The sequence below is a fragment of the Candoia aspera genome, chromosome 10, assembly GCF_035149785.1.
Source record: "Candoia aspera isolate rCanAsp1 chromosome 10, rCanAsp1.hap2, whole genome shotgun sequence".
Lineage (NCBI taxonomy): Eukaryota > Metazoa > Chordata > Lepidosauria > Squamata > Boidae > Candoia > Candoia aspera.
Genome location: NC_086162.1, coordinates 21,020,352 through 21,042,754, shown reverse-complemented (window position 1 = coordinate 21,042,754; position 22,403 = coordinate 21,020,352). Strand labels below are relative to the sequence as shown.

Here is a 22,403-nt window from a genome sequence, read left to right as displayed (position 1 = left end):
GATGTCACAGAAACAGGGTATCTCTTTTCCAGGAACAGCACTATAAAGAGTCTGTGATATTTTGTTAGAAACACAGTGATGCTAGGGATATATTTGTCGGTTTAGCCAGCAGATTGAAAAGAAATGCTGGTTTACTGATGTAAGACTGAAGCAGTTGCTGCAACTTTAATCCAGCTTGGGGTGAAATCGCTTTCAAAATAATGCCGTGGGCAGGTCAAAAGATTATCTCTCCATTTGGGAATGGACTGTATTACAGATAAAAAAGGCACTTATTTCAGTTCCTGGGCCCCTTCCTCTTAATTTTACCACACCTCCTGCTTTTTGCAAATCCACGCATCCATAGCAGGCCTCATTCTTCTCTCCGGTTCCCCACTTCTAAAGGCCTCTTAACATTTTGTATGCCATATTTAACCAGTTTGAGAAATACAAAAGCTACTGGAACGTGTTCCCAGAGGCATATGCACTTACCAATGGTATTTTCTTGATTTTGTGAGTAGCATTTGGTCCCGATACAAGTCTTAGATTGTGTTGTAGTGTCTTGACAGGTGAAGACCTTTTCTGAAGAGAAGAAGACGGAATAAAAAATATTAGGTTTTTTTCCTTTCCTGAAAAGAATTCTGTCCTTAGAATTCCTCTGAGATGGTATATATTCTTTCTTGCAAATAACCATGGAAGAACTGCTGCACCCACCAGACATGCCAGCTAAATAAAACCTGGAGAGATCATGGCATGCTATGATTCATGCTCTGGCTTTTGTTGTTGTGGAGTTTTGGAGTTTGATAGATTTAGGGCAAATGAGCTTTATCTTTGGAATAAGGAGGGACTGAAAGCTGAGAAGGATTCATGTGTAGAAGGAAAGGAGTTCAGCAAAAGGCCTAGAGGTGCTCAAGAAGAACAGCTTTTCCTCCCTGGGTGAATGAGGCAGAGAAGCACCAGGCAATCTTAACTTAGAATCAGCAGGAACACGACATATCTGCCTGCCACGGCTGACCCAGCCAGCCACTCTCTGGGACAGCGTTTCTCAAACAGGGTTCCCTGGCACCCTCAGGTTCCACAAGAGTTCACTAGGGCTTCCCTGGGAGGTCACGATTTATTTAAAAATAATTTCAAATTCGGGCAAATTCACATTAAAGAGGTAAGATTTATTCTTTATTTTTAGTATAAGAAGACTGTTAGTGCATATCTACAGGCCTACCCATGAAACGAATATAATAATTTTGTAACTTCTGGTCTATATTTGAGCATGAAAGTGCAGGGGTTCCCCGAGGCCTGAGAAATATTTCACGGGTTCCTCCAGGGTCAAAAAGTTGAGAAAGGCTGCTCTGGGAAAAATATTTAACACCAGGTGCCACTGGCATTCAACCATGGATGCCCTGCTCAAACAGGGAACTTCACCTTTGATGGACTTCCAGCTGTTGCAAAGTGGGCTGGGATATTTAATATTCTAAAAAGGGTTCTGAAAAAAACACCACCACAGACAGAATCAGGGATGGCTCCCCCACCCCTTTCCATATGATTTCCCCCCTACGAAAAATAAACGATACCAAGTCATGAAGTTGCAAGAGCAGCTGACTTTTGCAGGAGTGAGGAGGGCAGGAGTTGACTCTTGACCTGTGTCTCTTTGCCAGAAGTAGGAAGGAACAGATCACCTTCTGCTAACTTTCTTGGCCTTATTCGTAGGATGGAGCTGCCCACAGAATGGGTTGGGGCCAAAAAGGCACTACTGGAGCTACCTTATTATTTTCACACAAGACTACCTCTGCCCAGATCGGCATGTTTTGCAAAGAGGGTCACTAAGAACAAGCCTGGTGTCGTAATGGCTCCTCAATGGTCCATGACGGTTGATAGAGGAAAGTCCCTGCTTGGAGCAGCAATGCCTCCTGCTCCCCTCATATGCCTTATGTTCATCAGCCAGATATACAGAAATGAAAGAGATAGAGACAGAGATAGAAAGAGGGAGAGAGATGCATGCCATAGTGCACAGTGTTGTAGGACTGTTGATAGCCGGAACATTGATAGTCCAGAGGTGGGAAGGAAGGAAGGAAGGAAGGAAGGAAGGAAGGAAGGAAGGAAGGAAGGAAGGAAGGAAGGAAGGGCTGTTCTGTGCAAGCAAGTACCTTGTGCCTGTGAGAGGTAAAGATTTTAATGTGTCAATAAGTTCAAGCTAGTGAGCAAAAGCAACGCCATGTTAAATACTTAAACCAACACGAAGTCAGGAGGAGATAGTGGGGAAAACTCATCCAATGATAAGGGCTAAACTCATCACTTATCATGGCAATGGCTAAACTCATCATCTGGTAATGGCTAAACTCATCAGGGCAACGGCTAAACACATCACCTAATATGATGATGGTTTAAAACAAAGGCGGCCGGAAGATTGTAAGTCTGAGAGTACCCAGCCAATGGGGAAACGGATAAAGAGGAGCGACGGGACAGGAAAATGTATAAAAATAAACTTGAAATATTGTGTGGTGTGGCTTTTCTTTTGGACTCGTTGCATCGTGCTCCTGGAAAGTCCAGCACGCTTTGCAAACCATAGAAGCTCAGAGAGAGAGCGAAATAGTCTTTTTTGACTTCTAAACTCAAAGACTGTTGGAGTCTAATTTGTTTCGAGTTTTGTCGCTAACAGTTTTTGGCGCCCAACGTGGGGCTCGACTCAGGGTTCCGGGACTGCCTTGGCTAACGAGGTAACCAGGGGAGGCATGCCCCATCCCTTTGTGACGGCTCCGGTTTGCCTCGTGACAGTGGCGATCTTGGAATAGGAGCCTTTCGAGCCCCACGAACCCACATAGCAGTCAAAATAGAAAAAGATCTTGAGAGTGGACCAAGAGAGAGATTGCTGAACCCTGTAAAAGGACCGGGAGACTCTGTGCACAGAACCAGGTGAGTAGAACCCGGAAGGTGTCCGATTCACACCTGGGCGGTTGGGGGACTGGGTAGGACTGTTCTGAGTCTGAGATCTGTGAGAAGTGTGTCTGTGAGACGCCCTGAGAGCCAAAGAGGGCTGCAAGGCAAAGCGAGAGTGACTCCTTAGTACCGCGGTTCCATACCCTCGCGAGAGGATTGTCCGGGAAGCGGAGGAAGTGACTTGGTGAAGTACGAAAGGAGTCTCAAAAGCAGACTGGTAAGGATAAAGACAGGACGGTAACCAGTATGGGCAATATAAAGAGTCGTCCACGAGTGAGGGAAAGAAAGAAAAAACAATTAAAAATATATCCGAGGAGTCCATTAGGACTCCTACTGGCTGGATGGGGAAAGCCCCCGTATAATAAAATAATCACTAAAATGGGGTTAACTAAGGAAGAGATGATCCACCTATGTTGCTTTGTATGGTGGGAAGACGAAAGAATAGATTGGCCACAAGAAGGGAGTGACAACTATTTCGCCTGTCAGAATTTGTATGAGTATGTGAAAAATAAGAAATGTAAAACTTTAAAACCGGAACTAGATTATGCCCTTATATGGGTGCCAAATAAGTGGCCACAAGACCAGGAGGAGAGTCGGATCTTAGTCCAAAATACAGAAGGAGAGGGGGAAGAAGAATTAGACCAAGGGGAAAAAAGGAGATACCTACCACCACCCCCTTATAATCCACAACCCATAATGCCCATGGTACCTCCCCCTCCTAGTCCACCCCCGTCAAATTTATATACAAATTTAAGGAAAGAAATTGAACAATGTAAAAAGGATTTAAGGAATTTGCCATTTGAAGGCGAAGAAATAACAACAAGTTTTCCTTTGAGGGAGGTCCCCTCCGGATTGAACGCTCAAGGACAGCCAGTCATCAGTTATGTACATGAACCATTAAAGGCATCAGAATTGTGGATGTTTAAAAAGGAGATGAAAAATTTAATAGAGGACCCATTGGGGGCAGCAGAACAATTGGATAATTTATTGGGGCCGAACTTCTATACATGGGATGAATTAATGGCTATAATAAATACTCTTATTTTCTGCTGAAGAGAGGCACCTGATAAGAAAAGCCGCTATCCAAATTTGGGAAAGAGAGCATCAAGCCGGCCCAGCGGGGGATGTAAAATTTCCTCTTGCCAAACCAAACTGGGACAATAATACGAATCAGGGGAGACAGAACATGGAGGACTTAAGAGTACTGATAATTAGGGGAATGAAGGAAGCAGTACCCAAAGCTCAAAACATGACCAAAGCCCTCCAGATAGAACAAGAAAAAGAGGAATCGCCAGCCGCATTCTTACAAAGATTAAAAGATGGAATGCGCAAATATTCCGGGATAGACCCCGAGGCAGCAGGGAATATCCAACTTGTTCGAGTCCAATTCGTCACCAAATCATGGCCTGATATAAGAAAAAAAATGCAAAAAGCAGATGGATGGGTGGATAAATCAATTGAGGATTTGTTGAAGGAGGCACAAAAGGTCTATGTCCAGAGAGATAATGAAAAGGCGAAACAACAGAGTAAAATGATGGTGGCAACTGTCCACCAAGTCATGAATTATGAAAAGAAAGAAGAGGGAGGAATGAAGGAAGGGAAGAGAGAAGGAAGAATAGGGCCAAGAGTAGAGGCCGGAAACTACCGGACAGGAAGAGGGGGATGGAAGTCCGAGGGAAAGAGGGAAAGAGCATGTTTTCAATGTGGGCAGAAAGGACACTTTAAAAGACTGTCCCAAACTTCAGAAGGAACAACAGATATATGCCATGGCTCAGGAAGACTACAATATCCCCTACTAGGGGGGTCAGGGGCCATATTTTATCAATCCCACCAGGAGCCCTTGATAAACTTAAAGGTGGGACCAGAAGGAGAGGAGATGGTGTTTTAATTGATACTGGGGCAGCCCGGACCTCAGTAGCAACCATTTCCAGTTCTGTAAGAAAGAGTGAAAGAAAAGTAAAAATTTCAGGGGTAAAAGGAGAACCGTTTTATGTGACAGAATTGGAAGAAGTGAAGATCCAATACGGGGAAGGAACAGGAGTAAAGGGGAAAATTCTATATATACCAGAAGCCGGGGTAAACTTATTAGGAAGAGACTTATTAGGAAAATTAAATCTTTCCATATCCTTTTCGGACGACTCCCAGCAGATGTTACTATTAACAGAGGAAGATCAGAAAGCTATTGATAAGGAAGCCTGGGTAGCGGAAGGAAATAGAGGACGACTTCAAGTCCCTCCGTTACAAATTAAATTGAAGAGGGAAGGAGAAGTTGTTAGACAAAAACAATATCCGATCTCGATGGAAGGGAGAAGGGGGTTACAACCAGTAATAGACGGCCTCGTGAAAGATGGACTATTAGAGCCGACTCAATCCCCATATAACACCCCTATCCTTCCAGTCTGTAAACTGGACGGAACATACCGGATGGTCCAGGACCTCCGGCTCTTAAACCAAGTAGTGGAAACTAGGCATCCAGTAGTTCCAAATCCATATACTTTAATGGGACATATTCCATCCGACCAAAAATGGTTTAGTGTAATAGATTTAAAAGATGCTTTTTGGGCATGTCCACTGGCAAAAGAATCAAGACCCTTGTTTGCATTTGAATGGGAAAACCCATTCTTGGGACAGAAGCAACAATATCAATGGACAGTACTTCCACAGGGCTTCACTGAGTCCCTGAACCTGTTCGGACAAGTACTAGAACAGGTTCTGGAGGGGTTCCAAAGTCCTCGGGGAACATATTTGATACAATATGTAGATGACCTTTTAGTATCAGGGACAAGAGAGCAACTTACCAAAGACGCAACTAACCAATTGTTGAATTACTTAGCCCAGAAAGGGTTGAGGGTATCAAAAACCAAACTTCAATATGTAGAGAGAGAAGTTAAATACCTAGGTCACCTAGTTAGTCAGGGAAGCCGAAAAATCACACCTGAAAGAATAGAGGGAGTAATAAGGCAACCTCTCCGTAAAACCAAGAAGGATTTGAGAAAGTTTTTAGGACTAATAGGATATTGTAGATTATGGATCGAAAATTATGCCAAGCAAACAAAAAGTTTATATGGGAAACTTACCGAGAAGAAACCTTGGATCTTACACTGGGAAAATGCAGAAAAAGAAGTCTTTAAGGAATTAAAGGAGGCCCTAACAAAAGCACCAGTTTTAAGCTTGCCCAACTTGGATAAACCATTCTACTTGTTTGTAAATGCTGAGGAAGGCATAGCTCATGGAGTACTCACTCAAAAATGGGCTGGACAGAGGAAACTGGTAGCATACATGTCAAAACAAATGGACCCTGTCATCCGCGGATGGCCGACTTGTGTACAAGCAGTGGCGGCTACTGCCATTCTTGTTCAGGAGAGCCGAAAACTGACTTTCAGAGGGGCTCTGGTGGTAAGCACACCACATCAAGTGTGAACCATCCTCCAACAAAAGGCAGGAAGATGGTTGACTGACTCACGGATTTGGAGAGATCGGGGAATGGTGAACAGCAAAGGGAGAGAATTAATACACGAAAAACTAATTACAGAAATTCTGGACTCACTAGTGAAACCAAAAAGGATTGCAGTAGTACATGTAGAAGCTCATAGGAAGGGGAATACCTTCGAAATAGTGGGCAATAATCTGGCAGATGAAGAAGCTAAGAAGGCAGCTCGAGAAGCTGAACCCATGTATGTACTTATCCCCGAGGTAAAACCAGAAGTAGAAAACCCTATCTTTTCAGATAAAGAAAAAGAATACATGAAGAGGGAGGGGGGGGGGCAAGAAGGACGGGATGGCCGCTGGTTTCTCCCGGATGGGAGACAAATTATAAACAAAGCAATAGCCAGACATCTTTTAGTCCATTTACATGAGGGAAGCCATTGGGGAACCCAAGCCATGGTAGATTGTATTTTAAAGTCATACGCATGCTTTGGGATCTATACCCTGGCCGCTCAGGTCATCGAAGGGTGTTTAATTTGTAAACGAGTTAATCGATTTGCCTTGAGAAAAGGAAACCCGGGTGGGAGACCTCCGGCTTTCTGACCATTTCAATGTATCCAGGTAGATTTTTCAGAATTTCCCAAGGTCGGAACTTATAAGTACCTCTTAGTGATAATCGACCATCTTACAGGCTGGGTAGAGGCTTACCCCACTGTACAAGCTAATGCCCGATCCGTGATATGGCTCCTATTGGATCATATAATACCCCGATATGGATTGATCACTCAAATCGATAGCGATCCAGGGAGTCACTTCACAGAAAAACTCTTGCAGGGAATCATGCAAACCTTAGATATAAAATGGGATTTCCATACCCCATGGCATGCACCCTCAAGTGGGAAAGTAGAGAGAATGAATTCTAAGATTAAAGAAAGCCTCAGTAAACTCATGTTAGAAACAAAAATGCCACGGACCAAATGTTTGCCTTTAGCATTACTGAGAATTAGGACACAACCTAGGCGCGACATAGGATTATCTCCTTATGAATTATTATATGGAGTAGGGTTTGCTCCGGGAAGAATTTGTATAGACTCTCTGGAAACTAGAGATAAAATTATACGAATCTATGTGCACACCCTGTCCCAGTATTTTGAATTTTATAGGAAAAAAGGATTGTTGGCTCAACAACCCCCTCTAGAGTTCCCTGTTCACAAATTCCAAATCGGAGATTGGGTCCTGATCAAGAGTTGGAAAGAAGAAAAGCTCCAACCTAAGTGGGACGGACTGTTCCAGGTATTGCTGACCTCTGAGACCACGATCAGGACGGCTGAAAAGGACTCATCATACCAGAGCCAAGAGAGGGCCAGAACCACAAACTCCGGAAGAGTGGAAAGTGGTAACCGGACCAAGCAAGCACAACGGAGACCTCCAAATGATATTACGTAAAAATAAACCAGGGGAGGGTTGTGCGAATGTGCTGGTTCTGTGAATGCCCTTGTATTTTCCAGTGTTGTTGTTGTGGCCACTGTGAGGGGTGTGGAGCGGTTCATGCTGATTGTACCGAAGAGTGTGATATAACCCTAGAGGAAGATTGGCTAGAACCCGAAGGCTACCCGTGTCCTTGTGGCTGCAGGTGATATGACTAAAATGTCTTTACATAAAGTATACTGGGCGAAGGTAATAGTTGTAAATATCTTGTGGGGACAGATCCTTTCTACAAACAAAGAAGCAGAAAAATCAAATTGTGAAAAGTATGTCAGTTGGGTACAGCAGGGGTGAACAAAAACAAAAACCCTACAATATCACACTAAACAACCGGAGGGATGTCAACAAAAGGGGGTGTGCATTGAGAATAATCAAGAATTCCAAGTCTGTGAGACAGAGAACAAAATGATATCTTATGACCCTAAGGAAGTTACTAAGATCACTATGATACTGGTGATCTTAACTCACCATACTTCAGGAACCCATAAAAATATAACCTCTAAACTCATTCGAACATATGGAACCCATGTGCAACTAAACTTTGATGCATGCAAGGTCATCAATGCTAATGGCTGGCCAATGGGAAACTGTGGTGGATTGAGGTGGGAACGCACGTACATGTTAGATGCCAAGTATCTATGTGCCTATCCAAAACAAGGCCCCAACAATTATGACAATGATTATAGTTGTAATGTACAAGACTGGTATTATTGTCCAGAATGGAAATGTGTGACCACTGCCACGTGGACGAACCGACCCATAGGAGAACATAAGTTGCGAATACAAAATGGGGTAGCCCAGAGCAACTGTAAAACTGGGGAATGTAATCCCATTATAATGACATTAACTCCGATCAAACCAATAAAATATACCTATGTTGTTGTTTATTCGTTTAGTCGCTTCCGACTCTTCGTGACTTCATGGACCAGCCCAGGCCAGAGCTTCCTGTCGGTCGTCAACACCCCCAGCTCCCCCAGGGACAAGTCCGTCACCTCTAGAATATCATCCATCCATCTTGCCCTTGGTCGGCCCCTCTTCCTTTTGCCTTCCACTCTCCCTAGCATCAGCATCTTCTCCAGGGTGTCCTGTCTTCTCATTATGTGGCCAAAGTATTTCAGTTTTGCCTTTAATATCATTCCCTCAAGTGAGCAGTCTGGCTTTATTTCCTGGAGGATGGACTGGTTGGATCTTCTGGCAGTCCAAGGCACTCTCAGAATTTTCCTCCAACACCACAGTTCAAAAGCATCAATCTTCCTTCGCTCAGCCTTCCTTATGGTCCAGCTCTCGCAGCCATATGTTACTACAGGGAACACCATTGCTTTAACTATGCGGACCTTTGTTGTCAGTGTGATGTCTCTGCTCTTCACTATTTTATCGAGATTGGTCATTGCTCTTCTCCCAAGGATTAAGCGTCTTCTGATTTCCTGACTGCAGTCAGCATCTGCAGTAATCTTTGCACCTAGGAATACAAAGTCTTTCACTGCTTCTACGTTTTCTCCCTCTATTTGCCAGTTATCAATCAAGCTGGTTGCCATAATCTTGGTTTTTTTGAGGTTTAGCTGCAAACCAGCTTTTGCACTTTCTTCTTTCACCTCCATCATAAGGCTCCTCAGTTCCTCTTCACTTTCAGCCATCAAAGTGGTATCATCTGCATATCTGAGATTGTTAATGTTTCTTCCAGAGGTTTTAACTCCAGCCTTGGATTCCTCAAGGCCAGCTTGTCGCATGATGTGTTCTGCATACAAGTTGAATAGGTAGGGTGAGAGTATACAGCCCTGCCGTACTCCTTTCCCAATCTTAAACCAGTCCGTTGTTCCGTGGTCTGTTCTTACTGTTGCTACTTGGTCGTTATACAGATTCTTCAGGAGGCAGACAAGATGACTTGGTATCCCCATACCACTAAGAACTTGCCACAATTTGTTATGGTCCACACAGTCAAAGGCTTTAGAATAGTCAATAAAACAGAAATAGATGTTTTTCTGAAACTCCCTGGCTTTTTCCATTATCCAGCGGATATTGGCAATTTGGTCTCTAGTTCCTCTGCCTTTTCTAAACCCAGCTTGTACATCTGGCAATTCTCGCTCCATGAACTGCTGAAGTCTACCTTGCAGGATCTTGAGCATTACCTTACTGGCATGCGAAATGAGTGCCACTGTTCGATAGTTTGAACATTCTTTAGTGTTTCCCTTTTTTGGTATGGGGATATAAGTTGATTTTTTCCAATCTGATGGCCATTCTTGTGTTTTCCAAATTTGCTGGCATATAGCATGCATTACCTTGACAGCATCATCTTGCAAGATTTTGAACAGTTCAGCTGGGATGCCGTCGTCTCCTGCTGCCTTGTTATTAGCAATGCTTCTTAAGGCCCACTCAACCTCACTCTTCAGGATGTCTGGCTCTAGCTCACTGACCACACCGTCAAAGCTATCCCCGATATTGTTATCCTTCCTATACAGGTCTTCTGTATATTCTTGCCACCTTTTCTTGATCTCTTCTTCTTCTGTTAGGTCCTTGCCATCTTTGTTTTTGATCATACCCATTTTGGCCTGGAATTTACCTCCGATGTTTCTAATTTTCTGGAAGAGGTCTCTTGTCCTTCCTATTCTATTGTCTTCTTCCACTTCTGTGCATTGCTTGTTTAAAAATAATTCCTTATCTCTTCTGGCTAACCTCTGGAATTTTGCATTTAATTGGGCATATCTCCCCCTATCACTGTTGCCTTTTGCTTTCCTTCTTTCTTGGGCTACTTCTAGTGTCTCAGCAGACAGCCATTTTGCCTTCTTGGTTTTCCCTGTCTTTGGGATGTATTTTGTTGCCGCCTCCTGAACAATGCTGCCAACTTCTGTCCAGAGTTCTTCCGGGACCCTATCTACTAAGTCCAGTCCCTTAAATCTATTCTTCACCTCCAGTGCATATTCCTTAGGAATATTAGTGAGCTCATATCTAGCTGATCTGTGGGTCTTCCCTAATCTCTTTAGTCTGATCCTAAATTGTGCAAGAAGAAGTTCATGATCGGAACTACAGTCAGCTCCAGGCCTTGTTTTTACCGACTGTACAGATGTCCGCCACCTTTGGCTGCAAAGGATGTAGTCAATCTGATTTCGGTGTTGTCCATCTGGTGAAGTCCATGTATAAAGCCGTCTCTTAGGTTGTTGGAAGAGAGTGTTTGTTATGCAGAGTGAATTGTCTTGGCAAAATTCTATCAGCCTATGTCCTGCTTCATTTTGTTCTCCCAGGCCATACTTACCTGTAATTCCAGGTGTCATTTGACTGCCCACCTTAGCATTCCAGTCTCCTGTGGTGAAAATAACATCTCTTTTAGGCGTGTTGTCCAGTAGGTGCTGCAGATCCTCATAGAACTGCTCTACTTCAGCTTCTTCAGCATTTGTGGTTGGGTCGTATATTTGGATCACTGTGATGTTAGATGGCTTGCCCTGAATTCGAATTGAGATCATTCTGTCGTTTTTTGGGTTGTATCCAAGCACTGCTTTAGCTACTTTACTATTAATTATGAAGGCTACTCCATTTCTTCTGTGGTCCTCTTGTCCACAGTAGTAGATCTGGTGGTCATTTGATGTGAAGTGGCCCATTCCAGTCCATTTCAGTTCACTGACGCCCAGAATGTCTATCTTTAATCTTGTCATCTCACCAATAACCACATCCAATTTGCCCTGGCTCATAGATCTTACATTCCAGGTTCCAATGGTGTGTTGATCCTTAGAACATCGGATTCGCCGTTCACCACCAGCACCGTCGGCCGCTAACTGTCCTTTCGGCTTTGAGCTAGCTGCGTCATCACGACTGGGGCTAGTTGAGCTCATCCTCTGTTCCTCCCCAGTAGCATTTTGACCATCTTCCGACCTGGGGGTCTCATCTTCCGATGGTATACCGACATATCTCTGGTTGTACTGATCCATTTAGTTTTCACGGCAAGAATACTGGGGTGGGTTGCCATTACCTTCCCCAGGGATCGCATTTAGCATGACCTTCCCGTCTTGGGTGGCCCTTCACGGTTTAGCTCATGGCATCATTGAGGTGCTCAAGCTCCAGCACCACAACAAGGTAACGATCCTTTGCTGAAGAAAATATACCTATGGGATCCTGATATATGGAAAAGGGACAGACCCCGGGGCAATTATAACATTGGAAGTAAAACAAATATTGCAGGAAACAGGGGAGGAAAGGAGCATAACTTGGTCAGTTTATGAGACCTTAAAACAATTAGGAGACAAACAAGTGGTTTCCACAAAAGCCCAAAATTTGTTTGTGGAAATGGCAGAAGGTATTGCTCAAACCCTAGATGTAAAAAAATTGTTTTGTCTGTGGGGGGACAAACATGGGTGAGAAGTGGCCGTGGGAGCCTAAAGAGGCTGACCCTGGCCAATTCAACAATCTCACTAAGACGGGAAACATTACTCAGAGAAAAGCAACCTCTGACATTATTTGGACGTTAACCACAAACCTGGTGGCAAGAATCTGCTTTAGACAAAACGGAACTATTCCTGTCGGAGACTTAATGTGTTCAGGGGTATGGGATGAACAAGAGTGGACAAGCCCTAATAATGAGTCAAAACCAGTGAAGTTCAATATCACTATAGAAAAGGGAAAAGATTGGATATCACCGGAAAATATGTATTGGATATGTGGAAACCAAGCTTACGAAAAGCTACCAGGAAACTGGAGTGGAACTTGTATGTTGGGATGGATAAGGCCTTCTTTCTTCCTCTTACCCATGAGAAGAAAGCAGGTTTTAGGAATCCCAGTATACGATGAGATAGGGAGACAAAAACGAAGTATAGCAGGGATAGAAGTGGGAAAATGGAAAGATGACGAATGGCCTCCAGAAAGAATAATTGCATATTATGACCCGGCATCACGGGCTGAGGATGGGTCCTATGGATATAGAACCCCAATCTACATGCTTAATAGAAGAATAAGGTTACAGGCAGTATTGGAAATAGCGGGCAAAAGAATAGATGCTGCCTTAAATGTAATTGCTGAACAACAGGACAAACGTAGAACCGCAGTATACCAAAACAAATTAGCCCCTGATTACATATTGGCAAAAGAGGGAGGTGTATGCGGGAAGTTCAACCTAACAAACTGCTGTCTGGAAATAGGTGAAACTGGAAAGGTGGTAGCAGATCTTACCGCCAACCTGAGGAAATTAATACACGTGCCCGTCCAAACATGGAAAGGAATTCTAGATACTGACAGTGGGGGATTTTTGGGAGGATTATTCAGCAGTTGGAAGCAAGCTTTAATGATGGGAATGTTAATTTTTATTGGCCTAATGTGCGTCCCATGCATTATCCCCCTGATCAGAAATATTGTACAAAGCACGATAGAGAATATGATACCAAAGGAAAAAATGATGACCCTAATGGAAAATAAATATGGGAGTTCCGAAGCAAGTAAAATATTACAACAATTCGAGTTACAAATTAAAAAGATCGATAAAAATTAAAAGGGGGGATTGTGAGAGGTAAAGATTTTAATGCGTCAATAAGTTCAAGCTAGTGAGCAAAAGCAACGCCATGTTAAATACTTAAACCAACACGAAGTCAGGAGGAGATCGTGGGGAAAACTCATCCAATGATAAGGGCTAAACTCATCACTTATCATGGCAATGGCTAAACTCATCATCTGGTAATGGCTAAACTCATCAGGGCAACGGCTAAACACATCACCTAATATGATGATGGTTTAAAACAAAGGCGGCCGGAAGATTGTAAGTCTGAGAGTACCCAGCCAATGGGGAAACGGATAAAGAGGAGCGACGGGACAGGAAAATGTATAAAAATAAACTTGAAATATTGTGTGGTGTGGCTTTTCTTTTGGACTCGTTGCATCATGCTCCTGGAAAGTCCAGCACGCTTTGCAAACCGTAGAAGCTCAGAGAGAGAGCGAAATAAAGTCTTTTTTGACTTCTAAACTCAAAGACTGTTGGAGTCTAATTTGTTTCGAGTTTTGTCGCTAACATGCCCAAACCAAAATGGATATAGCAGGTAGAGACCAGTATCTAGATGAGAGGAAATGCCATAATGTGCTTCATTTGGTTCTGGCTTCACAACCACTTTAACGTTTAGTTAATTAGCAGGAAAAGGACTGTCAGTGTTTCAGAGAAAGGCCTGTCTGACACAATGTTTATTATGGTTTTAATGAAAGATTACAAAGCTGAAGAAGGGATATTCTATATGAAAAACATATATTCTACTTTTTGCTTATAGATCCTCCTCTATTTTTTTTTCCAAACTAACTGAATATATTTTAATGTCAGAGTTTGGGGAAATCCTTTTAATGAATTGATTAGATATAATGATTGAAACAAATTAAAACATTAAAAAAATCAAATGGTATTTCCCAAAAAACATTATTTCTCAAAGGTAAAATCAAAACATCTTGGGGGTTGATTTGCAACTGAACCCTCCAAATGAGCCACTTCCTTAATTCTTTGGGACTCAGATGCTCTTTCAATATAGGAAACCAGGATCCTGACACAGGATCAATAAAGGATGTTGGTCAGCTGGATTCCAATAAGACCAGACAGAAGGAGGGTAACCGGGAAGCTTCCTTGAACTGATCACAAAGTACCTGTAGCTGGCTGTATGCTGATTCCAGAAATTAGAACCCCGGAGGTTTGACCTGTAGGTATACCGTGAATGGGAGGAATCTCGTTTGCTGTGAGCATAGTACAACCTCTACCATAGAAGGGTTTTGCCACAGGACCTAGAAAAGATAAAAAAGAGGACAAGTAGCCTCAACTAATTGCTGCTAATGCAAAGGAAAAGGTAGAGACGCTTCAAGTCTTAGTGACTCCATGGACACGTTGATGTAGTTTTCAGAGCAGCACCACAGAAGTGGTTTCCCATTGCCTTGTGCCAAGAGGTGTTCCTGGCTTTCCAGTGGAGCTCATCCAAAGGCCAGCCAGGTCCAACCTTGCTGAGCATTTCAGGACAATGTATATGTTCATGTGAGTGTGTCTTTGGGCACACATGTACACAGACACACAAACACATATCTTTGGATCTGCTCCCAAACAGTGGAAAACGGCAGGACACAGGATTAGCCCAGTGCAGTCACCAAGTGGTTCTTGTCCTACAAGGGACTGTCTGCAGTTAAGTCCCAATATTACTAGGCGTTTGCAAGGAACTGCAGCCAAGACAAAATTTGCAGTTCAGCTGCACAAATTGAGGAAATTAATTCTGTCTGCCAGCCAGGACTAAATGTGTTCTGTCAACGTAGCTGGACACTTCCTCACTCTGAGTATTTTGGTTTCAGTTTTACCTTGAATAATAGTCCCAGTAATGTTCACGCACTGCTTCTCTGACTCAGGACATTTGATCAACGCGGCATCACAGGAGGTGGAGAAAGCAAAACACGCGGGGCAAGCCAAATTGCTGTCTTTGCTGTCCGCGGCAGGTACTGTGGACAAGGAGATAAGCATGAGAAAAAGCTGAATCAGCAATCTTGTAACTAAAAAAAAGTACATTCTTTCCAACAAGAACAAACATTTCCCTGGATATTGAAATGACCCCTCCTCCTGGTTTAAGGAAGCCCATTAAAAGAAGCAGGCCTTGGGGGCCAGAATGGTGGGACCTGTTCCCTCTAGCAGTAGGAGTTGTTGTTTGCTTCTGGGCATGACATTTTCCCTACTGCCTCTTTCTAAGTATTGCTCTTTTTCCGCCGTGTGCTTGCTGCTCTTTTATTAATATGTATTGTCTGCGTAATGAAGAGGGAATTCCAAGAGTAATGGATTCATTGACAGTACAGGTAGTCCTCCCTTAACAACCATTTGCTTAGTGATGGTTCGGACATATGATGGTGCTGAAAAAACTGACTTGTGAGCACTCCTCACACTTATGACCGTTGCAGCGTCCCTGCAGTCATGTGATCGTGATTTGGGTTCTTGGCAACCAGTTTGCATTTGTGACCGTCACAGCATCCTGTAGTCAAGTGACCACCATTTTCTACCAGCCGGCTTCTAACAAGCAAAAACAATGGGGAACCATGTGATTCGCTTAATGACCATGTGCTTTGCATAATGCCTGTGGTGATTTGTTTAATGACCGCCACAAAAAAGCTCGTAAAATTGGGTCGGATTCGCTTACTAACTGCTTCTCAGCTGCATAACTTTGGACATCCTTTCAAGGGCAGCAAAGATTTCAATACTGGGTAAAACTCTGCAACACTGTTGGAAGCCTTGAAGGACCAGGCTGAGGACAGATAATCATGCAGAAAACCTATCTATGTGGTCACTAGGAGTTGTCACTGATTTGATCACACATAATCAAAATTCAGGAGCAAATTATTAAGCCATTGGCTTGTGAGCATTTAGAACACAACACATTGCTTGGCAGAGGCCAATATGGGTTTATCAAGAATAAATCACAGCAAACCAGCCCAAGAAACTGACATTCCGGTCCCAATTCTGGTAGTTCAGCAAGGACTACCTGTACAATTCAAGAGAAAAAGCTTCTTCTGGAGGACTTTAGAAACTCTGGTCCATAAGTTCTTGTTACTGTCTTCCAAACATCCCTAATGCCCAATTAAGCCTTGTTGGATGAAGTTTCCCTCTGAATTCCGAAACTGACTTTTGGGCTTCTGGCTTTGTGCGATGCCTCCTCTCTTTCTTAAGCCTTCTATCAGAGTTTTTCTCTGACTGATAACTCTCTTGGGAGTCACTGGGTTTCTCTACTCCTGACCTGGTTCATCATCCAAACAAACCCTAAACAAGATCCAGGCTTCAAGCCAAATGTTGAAAGTACAGATCAGTCTTAGAAATTTTCTGTCCAGTTTTATGCAACACACTGAACGATTTCAGGGGTGGAAATCGTGTGATGTGTGATCTTGCTCCTCTGGCTCTCAAGAAAGATGGGAATCCAAAACAGTGTGTTTGTGTGTGTGCGGGGGGAGTGTAAATGTGAATCAACAAACCCATTCAGCCTTGAGGCAGTAGCGAAGTCCTGTCTGGTCTGTTTTTCACAAAAACCATGATGGTGTGGTGGCATGGCTGAAAAATCTCCATTGCAGAACCAACAGCCATGTTTTGGTAACCAAAAGTGTAAGATCGAGACCCTGAAGTTTTCAATATGACACCTTGAACTTTTTAAATATTATTTTTCATTGTAACACCTTAAATAGCAACCAAACCTTTACCACCCCCACCTTAGGGGGTGTCTTTCATTTCCCCTTCATTAAGAAGGATGCCTCTTAGTCTTACTGAGGCCTTCTTGAAACATAAAAATGCTGAATGGCCACAGCCGGGGTCTTAGCTTGGAAGCCCAGAAAAAGCAAACAGCAAGTCAGAATTCTGTGTAGTATGTGGAGACTTGGAGGGTCAATAGGTATATTTGTGAGTTTGCCTTGTGATAAAAGGTTCCTCAGTGATTAGACGCATCCCCCACAGAAGCCACTCTCTGAATGGGGAAACCACAGAGGCTGTTTTATGGAAGCATCCCGCAGATTCTCAGTATTCCAGGGGTGCTCAACACCACCACGATATTGGGGTCCCAGGCCTTAGCTGACCTGCTGAATTGCTATTGCATGAACCGCAGTCCATGCCTGACCCACATACCTTCGACAGGAGAATTGCAGTTGTCTGCGTCACAGCATTTGGTAGCCATCCTGAAATATTTGCCTTCTCCAAATGTGAATTTTATGTTGCTTTCTGTGCATGATGGAAGGCAGCTTTGTAAGCTGTATTGTTTCCCCAAGTCACCTATTGTAAAGGAAGCAATAGATTAATTCCAGTAATGTACTGTCGAAGCATCAGGTTTACCTGCTTTGGGAAAATAATCATGGAGCTAAAATCTCTCTGCACTTAGGAGAGAGAGAGAAAAAAATTGATTCGTCCCCCATCTGTAGTTGGGGCCCCAGAGAGAGGAGGAGACCTTCTCTACCCAAACCTGGTTTATACAGATGCTGTTTCACCTCCCACCATTGCAACCGCTGTCTGCCTCCTCTGGTTGCACCTCCCCACTCTCCCTCCCTTCTTTCCCACTCAACCTTCTTTTCACACCCTTCGGCCCTCTTTCTGCAAGTAGATAAGTCATTCCCCATCTTGGGTCTCAGAGCCTGTTCCAGGCTCTTCCAACCCTTGTTGTGACCAAATAACAGTAAGCAGGGCAGACTTTAGAGCAGGATAGCTTTGGGATGGTAGGAAGGTATGATAAGTCAATCATGGCGAAATGGCCTTCCTTGGGTTAATGAGGTGTCTGTGGGTGGGTGGGTGGTGTCATGGCGTGCTAATGTTGCCATACGTCTCTGCCAGTACTCAGGATGTTATACACTTTTTGAAGGAATCAGCAGGAACTCTGCAACTCCAAAATGCTGAATTTGACCCAGTTGGTTCAAACTGTAGGATGCACTCAACAGAGTATATCATCTACTCAGACAGTGAACTAATTGCTATTAGTTGACCTGGGAGACACGTTTCCCTACTTCGCCTCCCTGTACTCAATGTAACTCTTCAAAAGCAGGTAGCATGATATCTCAACCCCCCTCCCCCCCAAAGCCTGCTCTCTCATCCTCATCTCATGGAACGTTGCAGGCTGGGCAGTTAATCCAAAAGACCAACTTTTTGTTTTAAATTCCACTCAAAATGTGATATCCTTTTCTAGTAGGAAATGTGGGCTACATTTGAGTTGGATGGATGTTGTATTAAGTCTTGTACGGTAATGCCTCACAGGGAGTGGGGAGTCCTGGAGGAGGACTAGCCCTACCGGTAAGCCCAGGTTTGCATCTTGGTCAAACATATCATACCCTGAAGGATGGTGGCTAGATATTATAGTTTTTTTAAAAAAAAATCTGTTAAAATCATGTCTGATTCTAGGAGACTGTCTGGACAAGTCCCTGCAGTTTTCTTGACAGGGTTTTTCAGAAGTGTTTGCCATTGTCTCATTTCTAGGGCTGAAAGAGAGTGACTGGCCCAAGGTCACCCAGCTGGCTTTATGCCTAAGGCAGGTCTGGAACTCACGGTCTCCCAGTTTCTAGAATAATGTCTTGAGCACCAAACTGGGTCTCTACCAATTATAATACCAATACACAAAAAGGATAATAAGAAAAATCTGCCCTATTATAGGCCCATTAGTCCTCTGCGAGTGTTGAGCAAATTATATGCCAAGCCCCTAAACCGTATGCTTCAAGGCTGGAAGGAAATTGGCTCTGAGCGAGGAGGATTCGGAGAGGGGTCATCAACAATAGGTCATATTCTTGTATTGCACTGTTTCATGCAGACGTATGTTCAGAAAATGATGTCCTCCAAGGACATGGCTTCCTAGACTGCATATTTGCCTTTGCCTAGAACTATTTTATGGGAGAAACTGAAAAATGTAAGAATTGAAAGGTGCCTCCTTTTTTTTTTATTCAGAGCTTCAAGGCCACCTTAAAAGTGAGATGGAACCCACAAAGTATCTTCTCTGACAGGATCCATATAGACAGGGGAGTCTGCCGAGGATGTATTTTCATTCCATCTCTGCTGAAGCGATAGATCAACCGTGTGTTAGAAATCCTGAACAGCCCAGCCTCCCATGCTCCTAAAACGGAAGGCCATAAGATCCCAAAACTTTATGTGGATGATGCTGAAAAGGCACTAAGACCTGTAGTTCACTACATTGATAAAATGGGTTGATTTCAGCTTTGAAAACTCAATGTCTTTATATCTCTAAACGGATACTAAAAAAAGCCAAACACCAAGTTAGATTATATAGGTTATGGAGGAGAATAGGATGGAACAGGTTAACACTTTAAATCTCTTCAGATTGCTTTCCATTACAAAGAAATTGGGAATGTAATGCTGAGCGTGACTTTGTCTTCCAGCTCCCTCAGGATCATCAGCCATCCTGAAGGGCATCTTTTTAAACTAAAGGTGGAGAACTAATACCTACAACAATATCTTTCTGAAGATAAAGCCCCGGCCCAAATCCTTTATGCTGCATAAATGCAACCCTATGTCAAGAAGAATGCATTAGAGCCAGGACCAAAGTTGTTTTTGAGATCCACACCTGCTGCCCCTAGGGGGGTAGCAAATGCCACAATTAGATGAGAAACAAGGATGTCTAAAACTGAGGTATGAGCTTGGAAGTTGATAGTCAATTACTGGATGAAGACCCAGTTTTTCAAAATAGCTTCATTGCCTTTCACTTTTACTGACAATTACTCTTCCAACTGGAAAATGGCAGTTGTACCATTACTTGGGTTATCAGAGACATTTTTACGAGCAAGTGAAACAAACACCGAAATAGGAATTGATACGGAGCATCAAGGTGAGGTCAACAGGTTTGCACAGAACTACAGGCCTTGGATTGCAAAGGATAATTGGGAATCTGCAAAGTATTAACATAGGCTTACCTTCCTAAGAAGGTAAGGAACATTTGCTAAGGCCAAACACAACATCCTTCCCTTTGTGCTTCTCCAGAGTAGATACTCCACCCATACCCCATCACGGATACAGGATGATAGAAAGACTCTGCCACTTGCTGTTCTATTGTAACTTCCATAAGGACAATCAAAATAATTGTATCTTATTCTTATTGTAGCCATACCTGGGATACAATACCCAGGAAAAATGAATAACTAATATATGAACCCCCTTCCTGCAGTTAGAAAAACTTTTATTAGCTGTACAGTAGCTAAATGTTCTGTGGCCACAATAAAAATAAAGCAACAGCTGATGCAAGGCTGAACAACGTGTTTTTTCCTTTTAAAATAGGTTTAGATGTAAACCTCTGGTCATTGATCAAAATAAATAAAGAATTGTTGTGCTTCAATGGCTGAGGAGCAGGTGTGACTAAGCTGGGTCATGATATGTCTGATAGGGGTAAGATGTCACAGAAACAGGGTATCTCTTTTCCAGGAACAGCACTATAAAGAGTCTGTGATATTTTGTTAGAAACACAGTGATGCTAGGGATATATTTGTCGGTTTAGCAGCAGATTGAAAAGAAATGCTGGTTTACTGATGTAAGAGTGAAGCAGTTGCTGCAACTTTAATCCAGCTTGGGGTGAAATCGCTTTCAAAATAATGCCGTGGGCAGGTCAAAAGATTATCTCTCCATTTGGGAATGGACTGTATTACAGATAAAAAAAGCACTTATTTCAGTTCCTGGGCCCCTTCCTCTTAACCTTACCACACCTCCTGCTTTTTGCAAATCCATGCATCCATAGCAGGCCTCATTCTTCTCTCAGGTTCCCCACTCCTAAAGGCCTCTTAACATTTTGTATGCCATATTTAACCAGTTTGAGAAATACAAAAGCTACTGGAACGTGTTCCCAGAGGCATATGCACTTACCAATGGTATTTTCTTGATTTTGTGAGTAGCATTTGGTCCCGATACAAGTCTTAGATTGTGTTGTAGAGTCATGACAGGTCAAGACCTTTTCTGAAGAGAAGAAGACGGAATAAAAAATATTAGGTTTTTTTCCTTTCCTGAAAAGAATTCTGTCCTTAGAATTCCTCTGAGATGGTATATATTCTTTCTTGCAAATAACCATGGAAGAACTGCTGCACCCACCAGACATGCCAGCTAAATAAAACCTGTAGAGATCATGGCATGCTATGATTCATGCTCTGGCTTTTGTTGTTGTGGAGTTTTGGAGTTTGGGGCAAATGAGCTTTATCTTTGGAATAAGGAGGGACTGAAAGCTGCAAAGGATTCATGTGTAGAAGGAAAGGAGTTCAGCAAAAGGCCTAGAGGTGCTCAAGAAGGACAGCTTTTCCTCCCTGGGTGAATGAGGCAGAGAAGCACCAGGCAATCTTAACTTAGAATCAGCAGGAACACGACATATCTGCCTGCCACGGCTGACCCAGCCAGCCACTCTCTGGGACAGGGTTTCTCAAACAGGGTTCCCTGGCACCCTCAGGTTCTGCAAGAGTTCACTAGGGGTTCCCTGGGAGGTCACGATTTATTTAAAAATAATTTCAAATTCGGACAAATTCACATTAAAGAGGTAAGTTTTATTCTTTATTTTTAGTATAAGAAGACTGTTAGTGCATATCTACAGGCCTACACATGAAACGAATATAATAATTTTGTAACTTCTGGTCTATATTTCAGCATGAAAGTGCAGGGGTTCCCCGAGGCCTGAGAAATATTTCACGGGTTCCTCCAGGGTCAAAAAGTTGAGAAAGGCTGCTCTGGGAAAAATATTTAACACCAGGTGCCACTGGCATTCAACCATGGATGCCCTGCTCAAACAGGGAACTTCACCTTTGATGGACTTCCAACTGTTGCAAAGTGGGCTGGGATATTTAATATTCTAAAAAAGGGTTCTGAAAAAAACACCCCCTCAGACAGAGTCAGGGAAGGCTCACCCACCCCTTTTGCATATGATTTCCCCCCTATGAAAAATAAACGATACCAAGTCATGAAGTTGCAAGAGCAGCTTACTTTTGCAGGAGTGAGGAGGGCAGGAGTTGGCTCTTGACCTGTGTCTCTTTGCCAGAAGTAGGAAGGAACAGATCACCTTCTGCTAACTTTCTTGGCCTTATTCATAGGATGGAGCTGCCCACAGAATGGGTTGGGGCCAAAAAGGCACTACTGGAGCTACCTTATTATTTTCACACAAGACTACCTCTGCCCAGAT

General features: G+C 43.2%; 1 protein-coding gene and 1 long non-coding RNA gene across 2 annotated transcripts in view; both read right to left on the bottom strand.

Annotated features, from left to right (window-relative positions):
- LOC134503526 (phospholipase A2 inhibitor and Ly6/PLAUR domain-containing protein-like) overlaps positions 1–22,403 on the bottom strand; it is a 137,591-nt gene that overhangs the window by 5,224 nt on the left and 109,964 nt on the right. The window lies entirely within an intron of this gene.
- Positions 17,460–21,371, bottom strand: LOC134503211 (uncharacterized). The gene is made up of 2 exons (XR_010068515.1): positions 21,110–21,371; positions 17,460–17,539 (listed from the first exon to the last, which is right to left on the bottom strand). It is a non-coding gene; the product is annotated as an uncharacterized LOC134503211 (long non-coding RNA).